A 24718-nucleotide genomic window follows, 5' to 3' on the forward strand; every position below is an offset into this window, starting at 1 on the left:
GGGGAGGTCAAATGTCCCTCAGAGAAAACAATCAAGGTAAAGAGATATATTTCAGGGTGGCCAAATCTTGATCTCCCACAATGCCAATCTCCCTCTCTTCCTCTCTCTCTCTCTCTCTCTCTCTCTCTCTCTCTCTATCTCTCTATCTATCATCTATCTAATCTATCTATCCATCCATCCATCCATCCATCCATCTATCTGCCTGTCTGCCTGCCTAGCTACCTACCTAACTAATCTTATCTCCCCAGAGACCACTTATGGAAAGAGACCACATCAATTACCTCATTTAATTTTTACAACACCCTAAGAGACAGGTAGTATTATTATTTCCATTTTACATGTGAGGAAACTGAGCACTTTGAGGTTAGATAATTATTCCAAAGTGATGCAAATGAAGTAAGTGAAAGAGCTGCAATTTGAACCTGTACAACCTGACTCTAGAATCCATGCTCTTAAGCAATAAGGAGACTACTTTTTCAAATATTTTTGCATGTTTCTTTCTTTCTTTCTTTTTTTTTTTGTGAGGAAGATCAGCCCTGAGCCAACATCTGCCAATCCTCCTCTTTTCGCTGAGGAAGATTGGCCCTGGGCTAACATCCATGCCCATCCTCCTCTACTTTATATGGGACGCCGCCACAGCATGGCTCGTGTGGGAGACCAAGATTTGGCCACCCTGAAATCTATCTCCTTACCTGATTGTTTTCTCTGAGGGACATTTGACCTCCCCCACTACCTGCCTAAAGAATTTGACACAGTAACTCCTTCCTGGAACAGATCTTCCATCTGATGGCTGTAATATAATGTAAAATAGATGTTACAATAGAAAAGGCACCAACAAGCCCATCTTATCGGAAGTTCTGTCTCTCTGGCCACATTCTCTGGATGGCCCTGTGAGGAGTTGCCAAACATTTACATTTATAAGGGAAATCTCCATCTGTAAAGGTGTCTCCCTCTCTGTATTGGGAAGAGGGGGGATGACCTCATTTCTAGAAACTTATCAATGTGGAAAGTGAGCCTTAAATCTGCATAATAACCTTACTGTTGTTTACAGTGCTTTAGTGGTAATCTCCTGTAACTGACTCCCCCCACCCCCAACATCCTCCTTTGTCTCTAGCTCATCTTAAATACCTGGTATTTAAGATGAGAATTTCTGCTATTGTGTTGAGAAACGCAGTGTCCCTGGTTTCTCCCATGTATACATGTTATCAGACTTGGTATTATTTTCTCCTGCTAACCTGTCTTGTTAATTATTGGCCAGCCATAAGAACCTTAAGGGAAGGGGCAGAGGGGGATTCTCCCTCTTCCCCCACACTTGACAAGCGGTGCGTCGGTGCACACCAGGGATCCAAACCCACGAACCCTGGGCCACCAAAGCTGAGCGCGCACACTTAACCACTGCATCACTGGCTGGCCCCACATTTCGTTTTTCGGTAAGAGTTTTAGCCAGATTTCATAGGTGTTTTATGTCATTTTCTAATTACTTAATCTGTTACTATAATTATTTCATCTTTAAGAGTTATTTATGAGTGGTTTTAAATTTCTAGGAAGTTAGAATAAGGGAGCTAAATTTTGGTGGTTTATTTTAGTTTTGTTTTCAGAGAATGTGGTAGGTTCTATTGCTATCTATCTATCTTTCTATTTTTCTATCTAGCTATCTTTCTATCAACTACCTATATAAATTCATTATGATTATGATTTTCTTGATGGCATAGTCTATAAACAACTTCTGTGAATAATCCATGAACATTTAAAAAAGATTTTCTGTTTTATACAGAAATAGTATGTCTGGTAAATAAAGCTTGTTGAGTAATTCAAATACTCTAATCGTATTAATTTTTTTTTACTGGATTTGTTAAATTTTGATATAAATTTTTAAAGCTCATTGTGATCTTGTCAAAATAACTTTGAATGCCTGAAAATTCTTTTGCTTCAAGTATTTCCATACAATGTAGTTTAGTGTATAAATGTTTCTGACTATTATAGTTTCTTTAGAGATAGTATGCTTTATCAATAAAATTCCTCTTAGCTTTGTTTGATGTTTTGACCTTCAAGTGTACTTTGTGTGATATTAGTGTTTTTGCCATTTGTCATTGATAGCATTCTCCTGATATATTCCTGCTCACCTCTTGATTTTCTACCTTTTCCCTCATCATTTGTTGTAGGTATGTATCTTAAGAACAGCATTTGGCTGATTTTTGCTCTTTCACTTAATCTGTTCTTTTCTTATTGAATATAAGACATAGCAAGGGGAATACTTTTATCCATGCATGTTATTATTTTTGGCACTTAGTGATATATTCAGTCTTTCTCTTGCCATCTCATTTTATGTTTCATGTTCATTGTGATTTCTTACTGCTTCCTTTTTCATCTTTCCTGCCTCTTCCTTGTTTGATCATTTTTTTGTCCTTTTTTTCTCCTCTAGTGATAAGAAATATTACATCTAAATGTTATTCCAATAGTAGTTACCCTTAAATTATTACAAACATTTTTTATCCTACATTCTTCTATCAAAGTTAAGAATTAAACATTATCTATGGATATACCACTCACCTTCACATAGCCAAGAATTTTAACACACATCTGTTTCCTTTTTCTTCCCATTATCATTTGTTTTTTATTAAATAATCTGGAACTTTATTCACATTTCTCCCTCTCCCATTCATTCCTTAAAAACAGTTTAAAACATTAATTTTCAATATTACATGTAATGATGAGGATTAGAGGTTGCATAGTTTTAATATTTTAGGATGGAGAAGAAAATCATTTTGGAGTGTGTACTACTCTTTATTCTGGGAGGTACATTTTGGTGACCCCTTTAGTCATGTAAGAGAAGTAGCTACTTATTAGGGGAAAGTCTTGAATTAACCCAAGTGCAGCTGCTTCAGATTGAGGTGTTAAGTGTTTTGCACAGTAAAGTAAATATTTGTCAATCTGGGTTAAGACTGACCTATGGTGAAAATCACTGTTTGTTCTCCAGCAATGCATATTTCTTGCAAGGCATTTGCTCAGGAGTCAGGTTGATCTACAGCCTGGATTTTATGCAAGGCTGATTTTCTCTTCGTCTTATGTAGAAGGAATGACTGGGCTTGGCACAGAGCTAACTGTTTTGGACCAGTGGTGTCCCAACATGGGTTCTGTAGGATGGAATGTCCAAGTGTTTCGGGGAAACTCTTGTGGATAATTAAGATTATCTTCACTGGCCCATGAGCCTGGGACTAAATGTTTTGGGTTGGGTTGGGATAACTCCCAAGGAAATAAAAGTTTTTACTGTCAATCATCTAGTGTTTCTGAATAATAGCTTTGCTTATTGTATATATTTTCAATTTATGCAACTGCTATTAAAGAGATAATGATATTGACTCTCTAAGACGTATCCTCTGAGTTCTTTATCTTTCTACACTTTACAATTTCTATTCCCTTTGCCATTTTATCATGTTTGGGGGAAGTTTCTTCAGTTGATTTACCAATTCCAAAATTTTATTTTTGACAGTGTTCTTTCTGCTGCTCAGTTTCTTGATTAAATGTTATATTTCTTTGATTATTGTTTTCTTTCTGCAACCATTTTCTATGTCTCCACCGGGTTCTTTTTCTTAGGCAACTTTAGTTGTTGTTTTATCCTGTTGGATGTGACTGTGAATAGGAATCAGAATTTATAAAAGATTATCTTTGTTTCCTGCATTAAATCCTTTTAATTGGGAGCCATTGGTGCGAGTCGCCTAGTTTAGTCTCCATCTTTCTGGTTGCTCATTCTCTTTAATAGTCTAGTAAATTACCTTTGCTTGATCATATTTATAAATTATGTAGGACTCCTTCAGTGTCTAGTATAGGTTAATGTGTAATTCCCTCCCTAGAGCATCTTGATCTATAGCCCCACTCCCTCCCCAGTGAAAGTACTGACTGGAGAATGTTCTAGAATCAAGGAGGGAAACCAGCATCTTTGCTTAAGAGCCTTTGAGTTGTGTCCCAATGGCTCCTTGTCAACCTCACCTCCCCTGCAGACGACTCACTCAACACGTTACATTATTGTGTTTCAGTGAATAAGGATGTCATTCAATTCAACTCAAACTGTGTTCCCTCTGGATAGTCTTGCAAGTTGGTAAAAATGACATAGAAGATTTCCTTAGTTTCAGTGTCGTTATAATTCTTATGATTCCTTTTTGTAGGTCTCTGGGAGGATTTTTCTTTTCTTTTTTTTTTAAACTATAGACATATCATTACCATTCTTAGAAGTCTTCCAAAAATTTTTAACAGCGTAAATGTACCTTTCTGTATATTTATATAATTTTTAATGATTGAAATCATTCACTTAAAAACAGAAATGCATCTAAGCACAGAAAGGAAGTGTAGCACGCTATGAAGAATCCCTGGGCCAGGATTCAGAAAAGCTGCATTCCAGTACTGGTCTGACACAAGCTGTGTGACTCTGAGAAATCATCTCACCTTCCCGGGCCTCAGTTTCAATTTTCTAATCTGTTAAACGAAGGTAGATTATTCAGACAAGTTGCATCCTACCAAAATTATTCATTTCTTCGTTCAGCAAGTTCCATAGCCAGATATGGAACTACGTACAAAAATATGAAAATAAAATACTAAAAGAAGAAAGAAGAGGAGGAGGAGAATGCTTTTAGTATGTTCTAGGTCACTTGGGAGAGACTACATTAACTAATTCTAAAATTTTTCAATAATTGTTATACCACAACAATGTATAGTGTTTAACAGAAGAGAGGAGTGAGGTCTTCACACCTCCTGGAATTTAGAGAATCATTGGGGATTCTTTTATAGAGGTGACTCAAACCTTGGGTTCAAAGGCTGACCAGGCGTTTGTCACGGGGAGGAGTGAGCAGTCAGGAGGAAGGACCAGCGTGAGCTAAAGCTGGGAGGCTATGTAAGGAGAGGCTGGGAGGAGGAGCGGGTTTGGGGCACAGAGGAAGAGTTCCTGGGGACCTATTGAGGATGAAGGGCCTGTGGAACATTACAGGAGATGATCTGGAGCCCAGGAAAGGGGAGTAAAACTTATTTAGGAGACAGTATAGCAGAGCTGATGGCTTAGCAGAAGAATGCTGACTCATCTGAGGATGAAGAGACATCTGGGAAAAGGGCAGGTACCACTTGGAGGGGCTGAGAGGTCATGTCCTCAGGGCAGAGCCAGATTTTCCTAGTGGAAGGAATATCTGGTGAAAGCTTAGAAAATTTTTGTTTCCAGGAGACAAGAGCACAGAGGGTACCAAAGACAGGGTAGGGAAGATGGGAAACAGTGTCATGTCAAGTGGAAAGAAGTTGGGGTAGCTGCTTGCAGATGGCAGTACCAGGGAGGATGGGTAGCCAGCAGGGCTTGCATTCCCAGTAGAGGTAGAGGATAATGGGGTGATAAGTAACATAGGGTCAGCAGGCTAGGCTATTAGACACCTCATGAAGACAGAGGAACACAGTAATTGGCAAGAATTCCTGCTTTATAAATCATCATAAGTATGATATTTAAATTTAAAGGCACAATAGCCATTTTAATTGATAACCAGTCCAAACAGAGCCACTCTAAACTAACAGCAGCCTGCTCGTTGCTGCCCTTCATTAGCCTGAGCGATCACACTGTCCCCTCCACATCATGTCATGGACACTGCTGTTGGCTCCTCACCGAGCTTCACTTTGTGGCTGGCAATCGCATCTTAGAGCTCTTCTTGTCAATGGCCCTTGAGTTAGAAATTGCCCATGAAAATAATGGTGCAGACTCCTATAGATAATGCACGGCCTTCAGAAGCTAATTTTCTTGTAAGTGTATTTCTAATTATGCAAGCAGGAACAATATTTCCAAGCAGTGCCAATTCAGCAGTTCCATTGTGTCTCCCATGAGGGTTTGGACATTCAAGGTAGAGTCGTGCCCAGGCAAGAAGAGCATTAAAGTTAAGGCACAGACTCATTTAGGAAACACCCACGGCAAGATGGGAGGGAGAATGGCGTTACTATTACAGAGTAAGGTGGTTTCCCTTTCTCAACACTCACCAATGTGCATGGGCAGCCAGTCACTTATGGGGATATGTTGTGGATACTGTCAAAAATAAGCTATGTTTTTAGGTATACAGTTCTGCGTGAATTGTCAGAACCATCTGGAAAGTATTCACATCTTACTTTTTCCTTTTATGGTTTTTCTACTCTACATTTTCTTGCTATGCTTACTTCATATTGGCTCCCCCAAATCCTCTAGAGGCACTTGGAACAAATTCCTGCCACTTAGGAACAGCTGCCCAACCAGTGCAAATCCCTTCCCCTCTTGGCGACTCCCATGACACCCGTTCACTCCCCGCCTGGGTCCTGGGAGGGCAGGAGGCAGGGGGAGTCCTGGATTTGCTGCCGAGACTGCGCCAGGGTCCGTGTATTCCTGGCATCCCAAGTTGGAATGATAGTAGCTTCTCAAAACAATGTTTAAAAGGGTGATTTGGTTCTCTGGAAGAATTAGTAATATAGTCTAGCTAGTTAATGGGCTAACAGGTTTTTTTTCCTCAAATGGGCTGTCCTGTTTACATAATGAGTGCTTATTGCAGTGTTAAAATTTTTAAGTAGCTGACTTATAAGGGAGCTGTCAAGCCAGACTCTGGTGGAGACATCCAGGCCATAGGAAAGAGGTGTGCGGTGATGGGCAGTCAAGTTCTCAGGATTTTTAAAAGTTTATGTTTAAATTTACATACAGCAAAATTTACTATGAGTTTTGACAAATGCTTACAGTTGTGTAATCATCACCATAATGAAGATGCAGAACACTTCCATTATACCAAAAAAATTTCCTTGTTTTGCCATTTTGTAATCACACCAACCTCTACCCCTATCTCCAGCAACCACTGGTTCGTTCTCCATGGCTATCGTTTTTGCCTTTTCCAGAATGTCATATAAATGGAATCATTCAGTGTGTAACTTTATTAGTTAGGCTTTCTATATTTAGCATAATGCATTTGAGAGTCATTTTATTATTTCATTTACTATTTTATTATTTGTTTTTGGTTTGTCTCCCCTCTGCCTTTTTTTTGTTCTTCTGTTCCTCTTTTCTTGGCTTCTTTGGATTATTAGAAAATTTTTCATTATTCCATTTTTATTTATCTCTTGGCTTTTTGCCTATATCTCTTTGCATTTTTAAATGATTGTTCTGGGTATTACAATACACACCAGTTCTTTTATAGTCAACTTGCTGTTACCAACTTCTACCATTAAAAATACAACAATGAAGCTTTGCCATATAGTTCATATTACCCTCTGTATACACTGAAAACCTCACCAGACATCGTTATCATTTTTGTTTTCCATTGTCATACATATTTTAAAGGATGTAAGGGTAGAAAAGTAATTTAATATTTATTCAGATCTTTACCAATCTGGTTGTCTTTCCTTGATTCCCGAAATTCCAAGTTTTCCTCCAGCCTATAGAACTTTATTTAGCATCCTTTTAGTTGCTGCCTGTTGATGACAAATGCTTTTAGTTTTTAATCATTGAGGATATATTTATTTCATATTGGTTCCTGAAGATATTTTCACCTGATATGGAATCCAGGGTTGATGGTTATTTTCTTTTAGTACGTAAAGATGTGTGCACTGTCTTCTAGCCTCCATGGTTTTTGATGAGAAATCTAGAGTAATTCAAATTGTTGTTCCTGTGTGTGAAGTATTGTCTTCCTCTGGCTGTCTTCAAGACGGTTGCTTTATCTTTGCTTTTCAGCAGTTTGATTAGATGAGTCTGGGTGTGGTTTTCTTCATACTGCATTTTGCGGAGCTTCTTGAATCTTTAAATTTATGTCTTGCACAAATTTGGGAAATTTACTGCTATTATTTCTCCAAAAATTTTTTTCTTGGGGCCAGCCCCGTGGTGTAGTGGTTAAGTGTGCACGCTCTGCTGCTGGTGGCCTGGGTTCGGATCCCGGGCGTGCACCGATGCACCACTTGTCCAGCCATGCTGTGGCGGTGTCCCATATAAAGTGAAGGAAGACAGGCACAGATGTTAGCCCAGGGCCAGTCTTCCTCAGCCAAACAACAACAAAAAAAGAGGAGGATTGACGTGGATGGTAGCTGAGGACTGATCTTCCTCACCAAAAAAAAAAAACAACCACACACACAATTTTTTTCTTCACCAGTCTTTTTCTCCTCTCCTCTGGGAATCCACTGACCTGATGTTGGGTCGTTTGATATGGTTTGATGCTCATTCATTTTTCCAATGTTGTCCTCTGTCCTTCAGATGGTGTCATTCCTGCTCCTCTACGTCCAGCTTCACTGACTGTTTCCTTTGTCGTCTTCATTCTGCTGTTGGGCCCACCCAAGACATTTTAATTGAAGGTATTTATTTTAGTTTTAAAAATTCCACTTGGTTCTTATAGTTTCTATTTCTTGGCTGAGATTTTCTATCTTTCCATTTGTTCAGAGTGTTCATTTTTGCCTCATAAAGTGTAGTTACAATAGCTGTTTCAAAGACTGTCTGAAATTCCAGAATCAGAGTCAGCTTAGGGTTGCAGCTCTTGATATCTTTTCCCTAGAGAATTGGGTGCATTTTCCTTGGTCTTCAAATGTCACTTAATTTTGAATTGAATCCTGGACATTTTGAATATTATGTTGTGAGACTCTAGTTTCTGTTAAAATCTCCTGGATAGACTCAAGAAGAAATATAAAATCTGAGCAGGTGTATAACAAATAAAGAGATTGAATCAGTAATTAAAAATTTCCCAGTAAAGAAAAGCCCAGGACCTCATGGCTTGACAGGTGACTTCTACTAAACATTCAGAGAAAAATTAATACCAGTTTTTCTCAAACGCTTTAAAAAAATAGAAGAGAATACCTCCTAACTCACTCTGTGAGGGCAGCATTATGCCGATACCAAAGCCATTCAAAGACATCACAAGAAAAGTAAACTATGGACCAATATCCTTTATAAGTGTAGATGTAAAAATTCTCAACAAAATGCTGGCAAACCAAATCCAACAGCATATTAAGAGGATTACACATCATGACCAAAGGAGATTTATCCTAAGAAAGCGAGGCTGGCTCAGCATGTGAAAATCAATCAATATAATACATCACATTAATAAAACAAGGAAGAAAACACATATGGTCATCTTAGTTGATAGAGAAAAAGCATTTGACAAAATCCAATACCCTTTCACAATAAAAACATTCAACAAACGAGGAATAGAAGGAAATTTCCTTGATGAAATAAAAGACATTTATGAAAAATTCACAGCTAATATCATACTCAATAGTAAAGAATAAGTTTTACCCCTAAGAGCAAGACAAGGATGCCTGTTTTCACCAGTGCTATTCAGTAGTGTATTGGAAGTTCTAGCCAGAGAAATTAGGCCAAAAAATAAGGAAAGAAAGAAAAAATAAAAGACACCCAAATTGGAAACAAAGAAATAAAATAATCTCTATTTGCTGATGACATGATCCTACATATAGAAACTCCTAAAGAATACACACACACACACACACACACACACACACACACACACAAACTACTTGAGCTAATAAATACATTCAGCAGAGTTGCAGGGTACAAGGTCAACATACAAAAATCTCCAGCAGGGGCTGGCCTGGTGGCGTAGTGGTTAAATTCTCACACTCTGCTTTGGCGGCCAGGTTTGAGTTCTTGGCATGGACTGACACACTGCTCATCAAGCCATGCTGTGGCAGTGTCCTACATACAAAATAGAGGAAGATGGGCACAGATTTAGCTCAGGGCCAATCTTCCTCACCAAAAAAAAAAAAAAAATCACCAGCGGTGAACGATGCAAAAAAATTAAGAAAACAATTCCATTATAATAGCATTTAAAAGAATAAAGTACTTAGGAATAAATTTAACCAAGGAAGTGTAGGAATTGTACAGTGAAAACTATACAACATTGCTGAAAGAAAGAAGATCTAAAAATGGAAAAACATTCCATGACCATGAATTGCAAGACTTAACTATTGTTAATATGGCAAGACTGCACAAAGCAATCCACAGATTCAACACGATCCCTGTAAACATTGCAACAGCCTTTTGCAGATATAGAAGAGCCAATCTTCAATTCCTATAGAATTGCAAGGGGCCCTGAATAGCCAAAACAATATCAAAAAAAGGAGAACAAAGGAGGACTTACACTTCCAAATTTGAAAACTTACTACAAGGCTACAGTAATCAAAACAATGTGGTACTAGTGTAATGACAGACATATAGATCAATGGAACAGAAATAAGTGTTCAAAAATAAACTCACGCATCTATGGCCAATTGATTTTGATCAGTGTACCAAGACCATTCCATGGGGGAAAGAACAGTCTCTTCAACAAATGATGCTGGGACAGCTGGATATCCACCTGCAAAACCCTGCCTCAGACTATTTACAAAAATTAATTCCAAATGGATCAAGTATTTAAACGTAAGAACTAAAACTATAAAACTCTTAGAAGAAAACAGGGGTCAATCTTTATGACCTTGGATCTGGCAATGGTTCCTAGATACAACAACAAAAGCATAAGCACAGAAAAGAAAAAAATAGATAAATTGGACTTTATCAAAATTAAAAACTTTTGTGCATTAGAGGACATTATCAAGAAAGTGAAAAGAAAAAAATATTTGGGAACTTTATATCTAATGAGTCTAATATCCAGAATATATCAAGAACTTTTACAACTCAACAACAAAAAGTCAAAAGTCCCCTTTAAAAATTGGGCCAAGGACTTGAATAGGCATTTCTCCAAACAAGATATAAAGATGGTCAAGAAGCACGTGCAAAGATACTCACCATCATTAGTCATTAGGGAAATGCAAACCAAAATCACAGTGAAGATATTACTTCACACCCACTAGGATGGCTGGAATAAAAGAGACAACTTCACACCCACTAGGATGGCTGGAATAAAAGAGACAGACTATAACAAGTGTTGTCAAGGATGTACCGAAACTGAAACCTTCACACATTGCTGGTGCAAATGTGAAATGGTACGGCCACTTTGGAAACCAGTTTGATGATTCTTCAAAAAGTTAAATATAAAATTACCTTATGACCCAGCACTTCCAATCCTAAGTATATACCCCAAAGAATTGAAAGCATATATTCAGGGCTGGCCCCGTGGGTTGGCGGTTGAGCGTGCACGCTCTGCTGCTGGCGGCCCGGGTTCGGATCCCGGGCGCACACTGACGCACTGCTTCTCCGGCCATGCTGAGGCCATGTCCCACATACAGCAACTAGAAGGATGTGAAACTATGATGTACAACTACCTACTGGGGCTTTGGGGGAAAATAAATAAAAATTAAAAAAAGAAAAAAGAAAGCATATATTCAAACAAAAACTCGTATACAAATGTTCGTAGCAGCACTATTCACAATAGCCAAAACACGGAAACAACCCAAATTTCCATCAACAGATGAATGGATACACAATATGTGGTATATCTATACAATGGAATATAGTCAATGGAATATTATTACCCCCAAAAATACTGATAACATGCTACAACATGAATGAATCGCAAAAACTTACTAAGCGAAAGAACCCAGACACCAAAGGTCACATATTGTGTGATTCCATTTATGTGAAATAGCCAGATGAGTAAACCTATAGAGACGGAGAGCAAACGGGTGGTTGCCAGGGGCTGGGGAGAGGGGAGGAATGGAAGTGACTGCTCAATGTGTATGGGGTTTCCTTTTGTAGTCATGAAAATGTTTTGCACCTAGATAGAACTGATGGTTGCACAACACTGTAAATGTACCTAATGCCACTGAATTGTATGCTTTAAAGTGGTTAATTTTATCTTATGTGAATTTTATCTCAAAAACAAAAACTTCATAACCTCAGTCTAATCATGAAACAAACATCAGACAAATTCCAATTAAGGGTCATTCTACAAAATAAATGATCAGTATTCCTCCAAACTGCCCAGGCCACCACAAACAAGAAAAATGAGAGAAACTATCACAGCCAAGAGGAGCCTGAGGAGACGTGATGACTAAATACAATGTGGTGTCCTGGGAAAAAAAGACGAGTAAAAACTAAGGAATCTGAGTAAATCATGAACTTTAGTAAATAATAATGTATCAATATTGGTTAATTAGTTGTGAGAAATGTACCATACTAATGTAACAAGTTAATAATAGAGGAAACTGGATGCAGGGTTTAGAACCTAAAACTGTGCTAAAGAATAAAGTCTACTAAAAAATCCTCTGGATAACGTTAATCTTGTTTTGATGGGCAAACAAACTGGTCAGGTTCAGACTGCTAGTTCTGACTCACTTTTAGTGGCTGGTGGTTCCAGTGTCGATTCAGACTTCAAAGCCCCGTTGTGCTCTGTGACTGCCCGTACATGCACTGCTCAGGGGTCGGGCTGGAAGTTCTAGGGATGTTTTAGATTGTAGTTCAGTTTTCAAAACCTTTGCTAAAGGCTTTCTGGGTCTCTTCCATGTATGGGCACCTCAGGGGTGAGCCTAGGACGCTTATAGGTTCATTCGCAGACTAAGGGGATGCCTGTCTCCAGCTTGCTCCTCGCCAGGATTTTCCACTCTCTGTTTACCAGGCTCCCCTCTTCATGGTTCCTCTGGCCAGAGAGACAGGTTCTTCCTCAGGGTTTAGGTGCCTATTCTGCGGTGGCAGAAGCACTATGGCTTTGCAACTGAGGCTGGCTTTGGGGCAGAGAGAGAAAAGTAGGAAAAAAAGGAAAGACAAAAAGGCCAATTCTTCCCACACTTGCAGGCTCACAGGGGTCCCGTTTCCCTGTCCTCTGGCTAGAAAGAGTAGGTTACCCATAGAGTTTTTGCTGTTTGCTCTCTGTGTTCTGCCTTTGGCCCAACGTTTAGGTAAAAGCCAAGAGATGATGGAACAAAAATGAGTAAACTCACTACTGTATTGTTCATTCTTCAAGTTTTGTCTTCCTCCCCCAAATCGCCTGCTCTTGTTCACATTTCAGAGTCCTCAGGTATTTTGAATTCTGTCCAGAGTTTTTAGCTGTAATTAGCAGGAGGGATAGGCTAAAATGGGCTCACTCCATCTCTGCTGGCACCTGAAGTTCAGGATTTGTTTTGAATCAGCCTTCAACCCATCCATGCTTCCCAGTACTTGCTGGTTCCCCAGCTCCTTCCTCTCCTGTTTACTTTCCAATGTGATCAACCAGCCCATTAACTTCTAGGCACTTGACTTATCTGCTTAGTGTCTTGGCCTTTGCTAGCATTCTCCCTCCTATAGGGCAGCTCTTCAAACTGACTCCCCAGGTAACACACCTCTCTTGGTTTGTCCCTAGGACCACTCACACCTGTGAACAGGCACTGCCCTGCTCTGTGGATGCTGCTTTCTTCTGGTCCTGGCCTGGACTAGCTGTATCTCACATTTATGTACCTTTTGTTATGTTCCAAGTGAGCCCAGCTTGTCATACTCAGAGGTCCTAAAAGATAAGACAGGACAGGGTCAGGGCTAAGGAAATTGACCTGGATAGAGAGATGGCTCAAAGTGCACCGGCGGTAGGAGACCAACAGTCAAATAGCAACTTCTGTGGTGGCGCAGGGGACAGACACTTCACATGTACAGGCATGGTTGTTCAAGGGCTCTTTCCTGGTGGCTTTCCTATTGTGTATAGTTTGCTGGGAAAGGACAGACAGGTGATCTAGGATGAGCATACAAGTAATTTTATGTTAATGCCTCAGTGGTGGGAAAATTCATCCTTTGAGGGAATATTTGAATTTTTGAAATAGTCCAAAGTCATCTGGAGTGGAGCCATTTCTGGTCAATGAGATGAGTTATCAAGTTGGTGGTGCTATTAATGGCCTCAAATGGGGTGGGAATATAAAAGAAAATGGACTTGTGTAGCCTATAAGTTAACTCAGAAGTTAGTTGAAAGAAGATTCAAATATATTTTGAGAAATGGCAGTTTTGCCTCCCAAGGTAATTACTTTGAATGGATAGGACCCATTCAGATGCTTAGGTCTGCTCCTGTTTAACATCTGATGTGAAACCAGTCCATTCACTTCTAGACACTTGATTTACCTGCTCAGTTTCCTGGACTTTGCTAGAGTTCTGCTAAAGCCTTCTGTTGTGGCTTTTCTTCACACTAATTACTCAGGATATCAGTAGTATCAGTTAGGAAATGAATTTGGCGGCAAGTAATAAAGCTCTGAAAAACAATGGCTTAAAGAAATTAAGAGTTTATTCTTCTTGACACCACTGAACACCCCTAGCTGCAAGGGATATTGGGAAATGTGTTTTTCAACTGTATCCCCGTTGTCCCCCATTCCCAAACAAAGATTCTTTTGGTAAGATAGAAATGGGGAATGGATCTTGGCTTGGCAGACTGTTGGAATTTTTGTCATCTGATAGACAAAAATTGGATCTAAGTCCATGGATCTGCTGGAACCACAGGGGGAAATATTGATTAATGCTTTAGATTAGGGTTGTCAATAGGAAATAATGGAATATAGGAACATTCCTACCGGTTTACTAATGGCTCTTCCTTGGCTCTTGGTTACCATCAGACATGGTGCCAATCCAAGTTGGACCCAAGATTTTGTTGGCCTTGACCACTGGTGAAAATGAGAAATTCAGCTCCATCAACCCAGGTCATTAAAATTCATTTGAAGTGACATCAGCATCATGGCAGAATGAGCTTTCTCCTTATACTCTCCCCAGCTAAAATATAACAAAAAGGACATTCATATACCAACAGAGGACATTCACAAAACATAAAAGATGTCTGAGAGACCCACACAGCCTTACATCCAAAGGTGGAGGTGCTGGAACCCTCAGAGGAAGTGGAAGAAGGTAAGAACTCCTCTCCTTCCCCAATGACAGTGACCCTGGGACCAGGACCAAACAGCTCTCAGAGAGAGGGGGGAGGGGCGGCCCTCCACGGGAAAACCTTCGCTCTCCATGTTCTCTCACAGCCTGTGGGAAATTCCCACATGGAGGGGACTGAACTATTGCTGGGGTGCCTTCATAAGGCTAGCACCCCAGGAGAGCAGATAGCAAGGGAAGAGCGAGAAGCACCTGGGATTGGGTAGGCAAAAGAAAGAGCCCCTCCCCCCGCATGGAGCACCAGCACAGCCGGTTGACCAGAGCACCTGCGGATCACAGCAGACTTAGAATACACAGCTCTTGATCCCCACCCAGTGGCGGCAGGTGGAAGCTGCAACCAGATATCTTCAGAATGAGGAAAAATAAGCCCACGCCCTCAAGCACTATGCAAAAATATATTAACTCTCCAGACCAGAAGGAAAGTGACAAGCACCCAGAAGTCAATCCTGAAGTCACAGAAATTTATAACCTAAATGAAAGAGAACTCAAAATAGCTATCATAAAAAAGTTCAATGAATTACAAGAAAATACAGATAGACAATTCAATGAAGGCAGGAACTTCTTCACAAAAGAGATTGAAACTATAAAGAAAAACCAATCGGAAATGTTGGAGATGAAAAACACAATGGAGGAGATAAAGAAAAATCTGGAATCTTTAAATAACAGAGCTGAAAATATGGAGGAAAGAATTAGCAATATTGAGGATAGGAATGCAGAAATGCTCCAGATGGAGGAGGAGAGAGAACTAAGACTAAAAAGAAATGAAGAAATTCTCCAAGAAATATCCGACTCAATTAGGAAATGCAACATAAGGATTATAGGTATTCCAGAGGGAGAAGAGAGGGAAAAAGGAGCAGAGAACTTGTTCAAAGAAATAATAGCTGAGAATTTCCCAAACCTTGGGAAAGAGCTGGAAATACCGGTGAATGAAGTCAATAGATCTCCTAAATATATCAACATGAAAAGACCCTCTCCAAGGCATATAGTAGTAAAGCTGGCAAAAGTCAATGATAAAGAAAAAATATTAAGGGCAGCAAGAAAAAAAAACATAAGGTACAAAGGAATTCTTATCAGGCTCTCAGCTGATATCTCAGGAGAAACTTTAAAGGCTAGGAGAGAGGGGAATGATATATTCAACATTCTGAAAGACAAAAACTTTCAGCCAAGAATACTCTATCCAGTGAAAATATCCTTCAGATATGATGGAGAAATAATAACTATCCCAGATAAACAAAAGCTAAGGGAGTTCATTTCCACAAGACCCCACAACAAGAAATGTTCAAGAAAGCCCTCATGCCTAAAAAATAAAAGAGGAAGGGGATACAAATCTTTGCACAAACAGAAAAATAGGTAGACAAAATCAGAAAAATTTCAGCTCTCTATCAGACTAGATTAGCAAACACTTAATTATAACATCAAAGATTAAGGGAAGGAAAACACCAAAAATAAATATAACCTCATCACTTTAAAGACAAACTCACAACACAAGATGGAATAACTGTGACAATAATAACTTAAAATGAGAAGAGGAAAGGGATGGAATAGACTTAGTTTAAGGAAAGAAGAAGCTATCAGAAAATAGACTATCTCATCTATGAGATTTGTTATAAAAACCTCTGTTTGTTTAACAAACAAACATATATTTGTTTAGTGGTTTAGGTAACCACTAAACAAATAATCAGAACACAGACACATACAATAAATAAAGAGAAAACTAAGAAAACCATCATACAGAACTACCAAACTGAATTGGTAGTCCAAAACACACGAGATGAGAAACAAAGCAAATGCAAAAGAACAGGAAAATGAGTGATAAAATAACAACATTAAGCCCTCATATATCAATAATCATTCTAAATATAAATGGATTGAATTCTCCAATCAAAAGACACAGAGCAGTGGGATGGATTAAAAAACAAGATCCAACAATATGCTGCCTCCAGGAAACACATCTCAGCTCTAAGGACAAACACAGGCTCAGAGTGAGGGGATGGAAGACAATACTCCAAGCTAATGGCAAACAAAAGAAAGCAGATGTTGCCATACTTATACCAGACAAAGTAGACCTCAAGATAAAACAACTAATGAGAGACAAAGGGGGCAATATATAATGATAAAAAGGACACTCCACAAAGAAGACATATCACTTATAAGTATATATGCACCCAACACAGGAGCACCAAAGTACATAAAGCAACTATTAACAAACCTAAAAGGAGACATTAACAACAACACAATAATAGTAGGGGATATTAACACCCCACTTCCATCAATGGATAGATCATCCAGACAGAAAGTCGATAAGGAAATGCTGGACTTAAACAAAAATCTAGACGAGATGGACTTAATAGATATATATAGAGCACTCCATCCAAACACATTCTTCTCAAGTGTGCATGGAACATTCTCAAGGATAGACCATATGTTGGGAAACAAGGCAAGCCTCTATAAATTTAAAAAGGTTGAAATCATAACAAGCATCTTTTCAGACCATAATGCTATGAAACTAGAAATCAACTACAAGAAAAAAACTGGGAAAGTGACAAAGATGTGGAGACTAAACAACACGCTACTGAACAACCAATGAATCATTGAAGAAGTTAAAGGAGAAATAAAAAAATATCTGGAGACAAAGGAAAATGAAAATATACCATACTGACTCATATGGGATGCAGCAAAAGTGGTCCTGAGAGGGAAGTGCATAGCAATACAGGCCCACCTTAACAAACAAGAAAAATCCCAAATAAGCATTCTTAAACACACCTAACAGAATTAGAAAAAGAAGAACAAACAAAGCCCAAAGTCAGCAGAAGGAGGGAAATAAAAATTAGAGCAGAAATAAATGAAATAGAAATAAAAAAAAAAGTAGAAAGTCTAAATGAAACAAAAAACTGGTTCTTTGAGAAGATGAAGAAAATTGACAGACCCTTAGCCAGACTCACCAAGAAAAAAAGAGAGAAGCCTCAAATAAATAAAATTAGAAATGAAAGAGGAGAAATTACAACAGATACTACAGAAATACAAAGGATTATAAGAGAATACTATGAAAAACCATATGCCAACAAACTGGACAATCTAGAAGAAATGGATAAATTCTTAGACTCATGCAACCTCCCAAAACTGAATCAAGAAGAAATAGAGAATCTGAATGGACCAATCACAAGCAAATAGATTGAAACAGTAATGAAAATTTCCCACAAAATAAAAGCCCAGGATCAGATGGCTTCTCTGGAGAATTTTACCAAACATTCGAAGGAGATTTAATACCTATCCTTCTCAAACTATTCCAAAAAACAGAGGAAGATGGAACACTTCCTAACACATTTTATGAGGCCAACATCACCCTGATACCAAAGCCACACAAGGACAATATAAAGAAGGAAAATTACAGGCCAATAATGCTGATGAACATAGATGCAAAAATCCTCAACAAAATATTGGCAAACTTAATACAGCAATACATTAAAAAGATCATACACCATGATCAAGTGGGGTTTATACCAGGGACACAGGGATGGTTCAACATCCACAAATTAATTAATGTGATATACCACATTAACAGAACAAGGAATAAAAACCACATGATCATCTCAATAGATGCAGAGAAAGCATTTGACAAGATCTAACATCAATTTTATTTATGATAAAAACTCTCAACAAAATGGGTATAGAAGGAAAGTACCTCAACCTAATAAAGGCCATATATGACAAACCCACAGCCAACATCATACTCAACAGGGAAAAATTGAAAGCCATTCTTCTGAGAACAGGAACAAGACAAGGGTGCCCACTCTCGCCGCTCTTATTTAATATAATATTGGAGGTTTTGGTCAGAACAATTAGGCAAGAAAAATGAATAAAAGGAATCCAAATAGGCAATGAAGAAGTGAAACTCTCACTGTTTGCAGATGACATGATTTTATATATAGAAAACCCTAAAGAATCCATTGGAAAACTATTAGAAATAATCAGCAACTACAGGAAAGGTGCAGGGTATAAAATCAACTTACAAAAATCAGTTGCATTTCTATACTCTAACAAGGAACTAACAGAAAGAGAACTCAAGAATAAAATCTCATTTACAATCGCAACAAAAAGAATAAAATACCTAGGAATAAATTTAACCAAGGAGGTGAAAGATCTGTACAATGAAAACTATAAGACATTATTGAAAGAAATCAATGACATAAAGAAATGGAAAGATATCCCATGCACATGGATTGGAAGACTAAACATATTTAAAATGTCCATACTACTTAAAGCAATCTACAGATTCAACGCAATCCCAATCAGAAGCCCAATGACATTCTTCATGGAAATAGAACAAAGAATCCTAAAATCCATATGGGGCAAAAAAGACCATGAATAGCTAAAGCAATCCTGAGAAAAAAGAAGAAAGCTGGAGGCATCACAATCCCTGACTTCAAAATATACTACAAAGCTATAATAATTAAAACAGCATGGTACTGGTACAAAAACAGACACAGATGAGTGGAACAGAATTGAAATCCGAGAAATAAAATGACACATCTATGGACAGCTAATCTTTGACAAAGGAGCTAAGAACATACAATGGAGAAAGGAAAGTCTTTTCAATAAACGGTGCTGGGAAAACTGGACAGCCACATGCAAAAGAGTGAAAGTAGACTATTTTCTTTCACCATACACAAAAATTAACTCAAAATGGGTCAAAAACTTGAAGATAAAACTCCTGGAAGAAACCATAGGCAGAACACTCTTTGACATCAGTGATGGAGGGATATTTTTGAATTCCATGTCTACTCGGAAAAGAGAAACATAAGAAAAAATAAGTGTGACTTCATCACGCTAAAGAGCTTCTGCAAGGCAAATGAAACCAGGATAAAAATGAAAAGACAACCCACCAGCTGGGAAAAAATATTTGCAAATCATATATCCAACAAGGGGTTAATCTCCATAATATATAAAGAACTCACACAACTGAACAACAAAAAAATGAACAAGCCAATCAGAAAATGGACAGAGGATATGAACAGACATTTTTCCAAGGAAGATATACAGATGGCCAATAGGCACATGAAAAGATGTTCATCACTAATCATCAGGGAAATGCAAATCAAAACTGCACTAAGATAACACCTTACACACATTAGAATGGCTATAATCACCAAGGCAAAAAATAAATGTTGGAGAGGTTGTGGAGAAACGGGAACCTTCATACACTGCTGGTGGGAATGCCAACTGGTGCAGCTTCTATGGAAAGCAGTATGGAGACTTTCTCAAAGAATTAAAAATAGAAATAACTCATGATCCAGCTATCCCACTACTGGGTTTTTATCCAAAGAACTTGAAATCAACAATCCAAAGAGGCTTATGCACCCCTATGTTCATTGCAGCATTATTCACTATAGCCAAGATGTTGGAAGCAACCCAAGTGTCCCTTGACTGATGATTGGATAAAGAAGATGTGGTATATATATACAATGGAATACTACTCAGGCATCAAAAAAGACAAAATCACCCCATTTGCAACAACATGGATGGACCTGGAGGGTATTATGTTAAGCAATATAAGCCAGACAGAGAAAGACAAACACCACATGATTTCACTCATATGTGGAAGATAAACTAACACATGGACAGAGAGAACAGTTTGGTGGTTAGCATGGGGAGGCAGGTGGGCACAAGTGTTGAAGGGATGCGTTTACATGGTGACAGACAAATAATAATGTACAACTAGTAAGTTCACAATGTTATAAACTATTTTGACATCAATAAAAAAAATTCGTTTGAGTTCATGTGTTTTGAGAACTTGGACCACTACCTAATTTTAAAAGGTCCTCAGGAGGATACTTGAAAGGAAGGACTATTTAGTGAACTGTTGATTATTCAGAATGGATTATCTATACCTACTTCTCCTTTATCTCCCAGCTAATTCTTAGGGCTAAAATCATCCGTCCGTCCATCCGTCCATCCATCCATCCATCCATCCATCCATCCATCCATCCATCCATCCATCCATCCATGCATCCATCCACCTATTTGTCATTTATTGAGTACTTATTGTGAACCAGGCCTGGTGCTGGGCAGTAAGACCTCACAGATAAGAAAGGCATGGTCTTTATTTCTGAGGACCTCAAAGTCCATGAGCAGAAAATAACTTTGTCTGACACACAGGAGGTCAAAAGACAAGTGTATTTGTGTGTGGATGTCTTTACCTCATTCTTTCATAGCTCAGGGTTATGATATGACTTGGTCCATATCCACCCCTCTACTCCCTTCTATTTGTTTATTTGGGTAAAAAAAAAAAAGAGACAAAACAAAGGCTTTCTCTGCCACACAAAAGCTCTCTTAAAATCCAAGCTGAGAGCTGGCCCGGTGCCGCAGTGGTTAAGTTCAAGCTTTCTGCTTCAGCGGCCCGAGGTTTGCAGGTTCGGATCCCAAGCACGGGTCTATGCATCGCCTTATCAAGCCATCCCGTGGCAGCATCCCGCATAAAGTAGAGGAAGATGGGCACGGATGTTAGCCCAGGGCCAGTCTTCCTCAGCAAAAAGAGGAGGATTGGCAACAGACGTTAGCTCAGGGCTAATCTTCCTCACCAAAAAAAAAAAAAAGAAAGAAAGAAAGAAATCCAAGCCGAGGCCAGTGCTTTCTCACTACCCTGAGAATGATCAGAGGGAAAGAAAATGACCAGTCTTAAAATCCTTTCCTGTTTTGGACCAGGTTTGGGTTTTTTTTTTTGCTTCACATTTTCCTTTGTTCTTTTCCCAGTTTCCCTGTTATTTTCTCAGGAGGGAAAATCTCCCTCCCTTTTCAGCCCAGCACAATGGAATTTATGCCCAAACATCCTCATCAGATTGACAAAGCATCCTGCAGGGACATAATGGAGCTATTTAATACCCCAGAGGTAAGAGAGCAAGGTGAGCTGGACAGGGGCAGCCTGTGGTGATTTCTGTCCATGTATGGCTGCTTTGTTTAAAGAGGGGAACTTGTATTTCTGCCTTTTTTTTTTTTTTTTTTTTACCTTTTATGAGTTTAAAAGCTAATTCTAGACCCAAATGGGAAGAAATTTTGGAAGCAGAATTTTACAGTAATTTGGGAGCAAAATGATGACAAAATGGCATTAAAAGTGCCTACCATCTGTCTGGAAAGAAAACTCTCGTTTATCGTTGCTGTTTTTCTTTCCATATTCTGCATAACTCTAATAGTGACACTGATTGGGCTGGAAAAAAAAAAAAGTCTTCTGGGGCTTAAAAAGACCTGGAACAGCCAGTCTAAATTGTGGAAGGCTGGAAGCCAACTTTGTCTACTAGGTGTCAGCAGGGGGATGCTCAGAGAGGGGTTGGTGGGATAGTAAAGCTGATGTTTTTAAGCACTTTAATGCGGACCAGGCTTGAGGACCAGGCCAGCCCAGGGGGGTGGGGTGGGCCATGCAGGCGTGCCACATGGAGGGACTCTGTAGGAGGACACCAAGATGTGAGGGAACCTGCTGTGCTGGAGGCTTCCAGGTGTGGCCTGGATCATGGTTGTTCCTGGGGCTCGTGATGGCGGACCTGACGCAGGAGGAGGCACTGGGCCACATGATGAAGAACCTCGCTAGCTGAGGGCCACAGGTTTTGAAGCAGGAGAGTGACAAGACCAGATGGCATTTAGGGTCAGATGCCCTCTCGCCACTGCTGTTTCCTCCTTTCCCAACATCCTCCCAGTTTTTGGCGGTAATAGCAAGAGGCTCTGTCAGGAACAAAGGGCCATACGAGGAAACGAAACTCCAGAGAAGGTCAGTGATGGCTCACCTGCATCCCACAGCCTCGGAGAAGCCACAGGGCCGGAACCCAGACTCATGTCTTTTGGTTTTCTCTTTTGGTTTTGATCCAAACCAAGGAAGGCAGAAAAAGAGGAAATGGAGGAGAGAGGAGGAAGAGTCTCTCTGACTAGGAAGGACTTGAATGTGCAGACAAGTGTGGCCTGTTCTGATGATGGGCAAGATATTTGAGCCACCTCCTTCCCTCTTTCCCACACCCCACAGATTTTAACCCTGAAGATCTCTCAAGACTGTCCAGAATGAGAGGTACTGGGGGATAACCCCCTCCCCAAAATGGCCTGAACCATGGCTGTGGAGAAGAAAGCATCCTGTCTTTTCCTGACTGGAGGGGGTCTCCAGAATTAGAGGCTTGGTCCTGCTGACTCTGGTCCGGGCGTAGGGATGGGGCAGGGGAGCTGAGTCTTCAGGATACCTCAAGGCCCACAGCTGGGAGGGAGAGGGCAGCTTCATCCTGAAATCTCCTCCCCCAAATTAAAGACTTTTCTTCCTGATCACATGGATTTTTTCTGCCTGTCTTGAGAGATCACCAAATCCTAAACTGGCTGATCCCTTTTTAAAAAAGAATTGAGGCAAAATTTACCCATAGTGAATAGCACAGATATTAAATGTACATTTGATGAATTTTGACAAATGTATAACAAAGTAACCAACCAAGATCTAGAACATGTCCATGTGCATTTGAAAGCTTTTGTATGGTATAGGTATTGGTTGTAGTGTTCTACAATTTTCAATCATATTAGGTTGGTCAACAGTTTTGTTCAAATGTGCTATTTCCTTGCTGTTTTTCTTTCTAGTTGTTTTATTCAGTTACTGAGGTGAGTTGAAAACTTGAGCTATGATTATAGATTTACGTATTTTGCTCTTTAATTCTGTTTTTTTCATGTATTTTGAAGCTCTATTATTTGCATAAATATGATTAATATATCTTTCCAATGAATTGACCTTTTATCCTTGTAAATTGTCCCTCTTTATTTCTGTTAATGCTCTTCATGTTTAGGTATATTTTTCTGAAATTAGTGTAACCACATGCTTACTGTTTGCATGGTATATATTTCTCTATCCTTTTACTTTCGTATGATGGGTATTGCTCTATTATGCAGTCTGAACACCTCACGCTGTTAATTAGAATGTACTGTTTATTTACATTCCATGTAATTATTAATATGGTTGGTTGAAGTGTACATCTTGCTTTTAAATTTGTTTGTCCCATCTCTTTTGTTGCCCTTATTTACCTTTTTTGTTTTTTTTTTGATTAATCAAATGTTTTTGTATTCTATTTTTACACTCTATTGATCTCTTACCTATAAGTCTCTATATTATTTTCATTTGTTAACCTAGGGATCATAATATGCATCCATTATTTATCATGGATACTTCATATTGTGCCACTTAAGTAAAATGTAGAGACCTTCACACAGTTGGATTTTGTTTACCCTCCCCTCATCCTTTCTGTGCCTATCACCCAAAAAGTTACTGACTTAAAATAACAGTAAACATTTATCACAGAAAAGGCACTTAACAAAATTTGACATCTGTTTAGGATAAAAACTATTAACAGATTAGATGTAAAAGGAACGCACCTCAACATAATAAAAACCATATATGACAAGCCCACAGCTAACATTATACTCAATGGTGAAAGGTTGAAATCTTTTCCTCTAAGATCAGGAACAAGACAAAGGTGCCCACACTCACCACTCCTATTCAACCTGGTACTGGAAGTCCTAGTCAGAGCAATCAGGCAAGAAAAAGAAATAAAAGGAATCAGAATTGGAAAGGAAGAAGTAAAATTCTTTCTGTTTGCAGATGACATTATTTTATGTATTGAAAATCCTAAAGACTCCACCAAAAAACTGATCTAATCAATGAATTTAGTCAAGGATACAAAATTATACATACAAAAATTTAGTAGCATTTCTATACACTAAGAACGAATTATCTGAAAAAGAAATAAAGAAAACAATCCCATTTACAAAAGCATTGAAAACAGTAAATACTTGGGAATAAATTTAACCAAGGAGGTAAAAGTTCTCTACACTGAAAACTATAAGACTTTGATGAAAGAAATTAAAGAAGATACAAATAAATAGAAATGTATCCCATGTTCATGGATTAGAATAATTAACATTATTAAA

General features: G+C 38.8%; 1 long non-coding RNA gene across 6 annotated transcripts in view; it reads left to right on the top strand.

The window, feature by feature from the left end:
• The first annotated feature begins 1143 nt into the window (after positions 1 to 1143).
• LOC147915357 (uncharacterized) overlaps positions 1144 to 24718 on the top strand; it is a 73088-nt gene continuing 49513 nt past the window's right edge. For 3 of the 6 annotated variants that reach the window (XR_015553929.1, XR_015553930.1, XR_015553932.1), the window contains exons 1-3: positions 1144 to 1430; positions 8213 to 8310; positions 21533 to 21668. This is a non-coding gene — a long non-coding RNA (uncharacterized LOC147915357). Of the gene's footprint in view, positions 1431 to 8212; positions 8311 to 21532; positions 21669 to 22223; positions 23997 to 24718 lie in introns of those variants that run through there. The other 3 variants (XR_015553927.1, XR_015553928.1, XR_015553931.1) reach the window with 3 other exon arrangements.

This window comes from Ceratotherium simum, chromosome 13 (genome assembly GCF_057802395.1).
Source record: "Ceratotherium simum simum isolate JZ-2026a chromosome 13, ASM5780239v1, whole genome shotgun sequence".
Taxonomy (NCBI): domain Eukaryota; kingdom Metazoa; phylum Chordata; class Mammalia; order Perissodactyla; family Rhinocerotidae; genus Ceratotherium; species Ceratotherium simum.